The following is a 5,875-nucleotide window of genomic DNA, read 5'->3' as shown; positions in this document are numbered from 1 at the left end:
CTACAGTCTATCACAGTGTGAACCAATGAACTGTTGCTTATGTTCATCACTGCACACTTCAGCTCACACAGACACGCGAGAGGCACCGGCACTCTTCTTCTATGCTTTTTTCATGCACTTTTTTTCTCCTTTCTGTAAATGTTTCACCCGTTATTATTTAATGTCTTGAATCTGAATGTGTCTCGTCTTGACTCAAAGAGAAAAACGAGGATAAAAAAAAAAGAAGAAGAGAACCAAAGTGTGAAAGAAGAGGGAAAACAAGCTGCAAAGAGGAAGGGGATGAGATAGAGAAAATGTTTATGGGTGTTTTGGTAGAAATGAATGCGTCCATGCATAGACATGCCTGTGTGTGAATACTGATGAGTTGGTAAGACGTTTGCCAGGGGCTAACCTGATCCACAGAGAAGACGATGTGTCTTTCTCAATAACTCCCAGAAGTTCAGCTGTTTTATTTGCAGCGTCTATTAGTAGTGGAAGAACTGACTGCTGTAAAATCTCCACTTTTAAGAACTTTATCATTAAAACTAAGTGTATGAGGATAAAGGTGACATCTGCTGCATGTCACTTTGTAAAACTGATACAAGAACGTGCTGCGTTTTAAAAATTCTGTATGTTACATGAAATGTGCACGTGTCATGCAGAGATTTTGATCTATTTTAACACTGGTCCAAAACAAAAAAAATTAAATAAAAAATTTGACAGACCCGCAGTTGGAATGCATTCATTTTCTACACTTTACTCTTTCAATGTTTAATTTTCTACAATTTCATTACATGTGTGCTAATTTCCTTTTTAATAATAATAAATAATAATAAAAAATTACATTTGTCTATTTAATAATGTCCCGATACTGATATAACGTTTTTACAAAAAATAATAATAATAATAAAAAAGTCCTGATACACAGTACAGACACTACCAATATTTATACTTGGGTCAATACTTCTATTGATACTCCATTGAAGGGCTGTTCAAATAAATTGCACAGGAGACCACAGTTCCAGGTGTGTGGGAGTGTTCCCCGATAATGTTAGGGGCAACACTGCATTACGCAAAAGAACATATTATTAAGTATTATTATCTCTTACCTTTTTAAACGGGTTTATTTTGCTGCATTGATTCATAAATTTTAAATTGAAAACTGACTCAAAACCAATTTTTATATTAAATGAAGTCAAAAAAATGTTTTGGGGGGGTGGGGTTGAGGCCTCATCGGCAGGCCTGACTGAACCCACCCACAATGTCTGATGAGGAAATAAAATCTCTATTTTTATTTATTTWAAAAATTTGCAACAATGTGCATATATTTATTTATGTAGCGCCAGGTCACAGTAAAAGTCATCTCAGGTGTCTGTACGGAAACATTAACATGCATCATCAAAACCAGTTAGTTATAGTTATCAGTCAAAGGAAGCAGCAGATTGTGTTGATTATATCCTGCTGTATAAACGATTTGATCCAGTCAGAGGGACTGTAGGCCTATAAGGAAGGGAGACTCTTCGTTCTACATAAAAAGAAAGTCATTGTGTAATGTTTAAGTTCTAACTCAGTAAGTACTCTGTATCGGTACTTGATCCAAACTGAAGTACTTTTACTCGGTTTGGGGAAAACTGGTATTGTTACACCCTTAGGTTTATTTGAAGGCACCTTTTATTGGCACTCAAAGGCACCATACAATAAAATACAATGTGAAATGCAGAAAACAAAAGAATAAACTAACAAATGAAAATAATAAAACACAACATAACTTAAACCAGTGGTTCCCAACCCTGGTCCTCGAGGCCCACTATCCTGCATTTTTTAGCTGTTTCCCTGCTCTGCAGCAGGTCTTCTGATACTTCAGAAACCTGTTTATCACTCATTCATACAARTCAGGTGTGTGAAAGCAGGAAAAGATCTAAAGCATGCGGGATAGTGGGTCACGAGGAACAGAAAAGCATCGACTTAAATAGAGATGATGAGAGGGAGGTTAAGCTGAATATGGCTGTTTTAAAAAGAAGAGTTTATTAGCGTGATTGGAAAATGGGAAAGGTTTTAATGTCCTGTGTTCCAGAGGKGGGGGGCAAACGAGCTGGTGGTTGGGGGAGTCTGGTGAAGGAGGAGGACCTGAGAGTTTCGTTTGTGTGTGTCAGTGAGAAGCAGGATTTTGCAGGAAATGCTAAATTCACAGGGGAGCCAGTGAAGATGCTGCAGGAGGACAGGTGTTTTATGACTGGTGGAGGGGGATCTGGAAATGATGCTGTGTTTTGGACCAGTTGGAGCTTATGGATGGGTTTTGCAGATAAACCAAAAAGAAAGGTTCGTCCTGTTTGTGTGCTGTTTTTTTTATAAATATTTTTTAAAATCCTGTGGGCTTCGCTGACAACTGGATGCAGGCACAACACATTTCACTGCATAATATAGCGTGTATGATTGTGCGTGTGACAAATAAAGTTGATCTGACATTACATGTTGCAAAAAAAGGCATCATTAACCTATTCTCTAGTGTCCTCTGTCCCCCAAAACATAACCCTGACGAATACTCTCCCTTGTTCATGCCTGCTTGACCAAACTGTGATTGACTGCTGTCCCACACGATGTTCAATATATAAATAATATATACGTGTGTGTATCTTATAGAYAAACTTTCTGTCTCTCCCTTCTTCAGTTTAACTTGTTCCGTTTCAGTTTTGAGACCAGTGAGCCGGCGCTCACATGAATATTTATAAAGTATAAAAACACACGTACTGCTGGATGTTATTTGACCCGATGTGACTCGTTCACTGCTTCGCTAACARGCCATCTGAAACAACACAGGAGAGCTGAAACACACAATACCTGGCATTCGTTGTGGTCTAGAACGACCTTCTGATTCACGTAAAGGTTATTTTTCAGCACAAATTTGCTCTAACTTTTCGGTGAAGTGTTACATTTAATTTATAACCCCCTTTTTCAGACCAATCTCGCATTTCCTGAAAAAAAAAAAAGAGCTCATCACGAAGGGGAAATAGTTTTCCTCCTACCCAACTCAATATTTTTCTTCCTTTCTTTTTTTACATAAAAGACTTATTGCTCCAGGGCCAGTGAAACGTAATCACAAAGGTGTATCCGGCAAATCAAAACTGAGGAATTTTTTTTTTTTGCCGAGGAGTTTCTGCCCAACAGATGAAAGGGTTTCGGATCTCTCATCAGTCCACTCCACAGGCTGCTGTGTCGACACCAATAGTTGCGACTTACAGATCTTTTGTATAATCCTGATCTGTGACTATGGGCTTTGTTATGTGACTTAGTGCAGCTGATGTAAGCTGCCAGCRGCACTTTGTCTGTGTGCACGCATGTAACTGTGTGCATGTGCTGCATGGCAGCAGATGGTGGGAGCGGTATTACCACAGGCCAGTGGACGGTGCACAGGCTACACCAACAGGCTGTGTTGACGACAGCAAAGACGCTCCGCTGTCTGTTTCTCCTGCTCGCTCTCTCTCTCTCTCTCTCTCTCTCTCTCTCTCTCTCTCTCTCTCTCTCTCCCTCCGTCTCCTCGTCCTCTTCCCGCCTGCATCAGCCAATTGAATGGCCGCCTATCTCTTTGACTTTCATCATTTCTCTCTTTGCTCCTGCTTTCATTCCTCTGTAAGAATGACAGACTAGTCTATCACTCCCTTCATCCATCCTCCTGTCTGTCAGATCCATCTTTTCTCTGACACACACACACACCTCTTCGGTTTATCCCTGTCCCTCTGAGAGTTTGTGTTCTCCCGCGTGCTGGTGTGTACTTAAAGTGCGTCGATGTGTTTTCCAGTGTTCTCATGACTGTGTGTGTTTATCTGTCTGCTGTGCCAGATTGCTATCTGTCTCCTCATCAGTCCCTCCTCCCCTTTCCCAGCTGACTGTGTGTGAATCAAGGTCAGTGGGGATCTGCTGGCAGACCCTGGCCCCGCCTCCATCTCACACCCACCCACCCAGCCACCCGTGGGGGGTTTTCGTGCATTGTGCCCATCTAGATGTCCCCATATACGCCTGCTGCGGCTCACTTTAGCTCGGGCTCAGCGCGGCTCTGCGGATTAATTACCGGGAAACCCACAGCGTCTCTGACCTCCGCCATCGGACTAATTGAAATCTAATTGAATTGCGCTTGTCTAGACTAATGAAGCCCCCCACCACTGAAATCGCCAGTCTTCTAGCCTTAGCTGCAGGCCAATCGCCACCAAGCCACTGTCAACCCGACTGCATTGTGCAGTTTGAGCAGATGAATGGACACATCATGGGTGTTTGAATTACTAAAATGTTGTACTTGTTTTGGGCAAACCAGGGATATTATGAAACCAACATTTAAATGGGCTGAATTAAACTACCACTTTAACCCACTTTCCTATTTTACAAAAAAATTGGGTCTGTTGAACTAAAATGCATTTTTTTCCCACTGAGTTTTATAATGATAAAAAAGTAACAATTTAGGTTATTGGTGAGTTTAAATCTGACTTCATACTCATCTATTGACACAGGTCCCACAGCGTTATGTCAAATCTACTCAAATGACTTGCAAGTTTTGTCGCTCTCAAATCTGATGTTGGACCTCCTAAAGCAGTGGGGTCAAACTCAGTGGCACAAGGGGGAAAATATTCAAAACTTAGTTMAATTTGTCAATATATTTTGACAAAAGTTACATAGAAATAAGAAAGTTACATAGAAATAAAAAAAACCTTTACATATGATGCTTTATGTAGCATTTAAAACATAGTTACCTTAACAGATAAATTTAAAATTATTTAATTTAGAAAGACATCATTAGCATTCATTTTTTTGCCTTACAATGAAATGGGTTGGAATACCAAATTAAGATATCAATACATTACTAATACAAAATATTATAAAACATTACACTTTGCATAAGAAATAATATAGGTAAGTGGTAGGATTAAATAAGTTTATAGTTCTTACTCCTATTCGAACAGATAAAATGTTGACTGTGCCTGCCTTTTTGTGTGATTTGTATTATTTTTGTGTGTGTTTTTTGTTTCTTTCCTCGAAACTTGCTTTGTGCTATAAGACCATTTTTTACTGGTTTGAAATAAATAAACAAATAATTAAATTAATTAATCAGCAACTTTTTTATTTATTATTGCTTAGAGATGCATTTGATAAAGACAAAAGCATTTAAAGTTTTTCCTTTGGGGCCGGATAAAATGTTAACGGAACCAGATTTGGCCCACGGGCCTTCAGTTTGGCATGTTTCCTGTCCGACTTAAAGGATCCCTCTAAATTCTGTGKGGCAGAGAAAATGTTCTGATTGAAACAGGGGAGGTGAAAGAAAAGAAAGCAGAGTACAGCCTACTTTGCATACTCCAGCTCCATCCCTAAAGAAAACAACTACAGCATCAAAAACATCAACAGCGCCCTTGTTTCTCCAACTTCCCGCAGACTACAGAGGAGGCGGGTTGCTGTCAGCAGCACTTTATACAGACATGAACGGCTGCTGGTGGTGCAGGGCCCCCTGGGACTCGCTTGTTTTGTTGGGCCTTCTTTAGCTTTTAGCAGGTGAGAGACGGTGCCGTGATTCTCTATAAGTTATTCATTTGATGTTTCTTCCCTTCTTAGCTCTTTGTAGGCTTGAATACGTTACCGACCTGGCAGAGTGGAGAGGCTGCTAATGTGGGGGAGAGGGAGAGGAAGAAAGGATGGAGGGAGGGAGAGAAGAAGGCAGAGTCATTAGAGGAGGAGAACAGGGAGGCAGAGGATGAGGCTTTATGATGTGTGGGAAGAGGAAGTGACCTTCCTTTGCATTTTCATCAAGCCTTTTTTTTGCTTTGTTCCATGTCGCACACACACATTCAAAGCTTTGCTCACCTCTGTGTGTGTGTGTGTGTGTGTGTGTGTGTGTGTGTGTGTGTGTGTGTGTGTT

General features: G+C 40.4%; 1 protein-coding gene across 6 annotated transcripts in view; it reads left to right on the top strand.

The window, feature by feature from the left end:
- The window catches only part of tle2b (TLE family member 2, transcriptional corepressor b), a gene marked incomplete at its 3' end in the record, with an annotated part of 117,703 nt that overhangs the window by 25,597 nt on the left and 86,231 nt on the right, over positions 1-5,875 (top strand).

Source organism: Austrofundulus limnaeus, unplaced genomic scaffold, assembly GCF_001266775.1.
Source record: "Austrofundulus limnaeus strain Quisiro unplaced genomic scaffold, Austrofundulus_limnaeus-1.0 Scaffold111, whole genome shotgun sequence".
In the NCBI taxonomy this organism is placed as follows: Eukaryota; Metazoa; Chordata; class Actinopteri; order Cyprinodontiformes; family Rivulidae; genus Austrofundulus; species Austrofundulus limnaeus.
The sequence above is the reverse complement of the archived record's forward strand: the minus strand, read 5'-3'. Positions and strand labels throughout refer to the sequence as shown.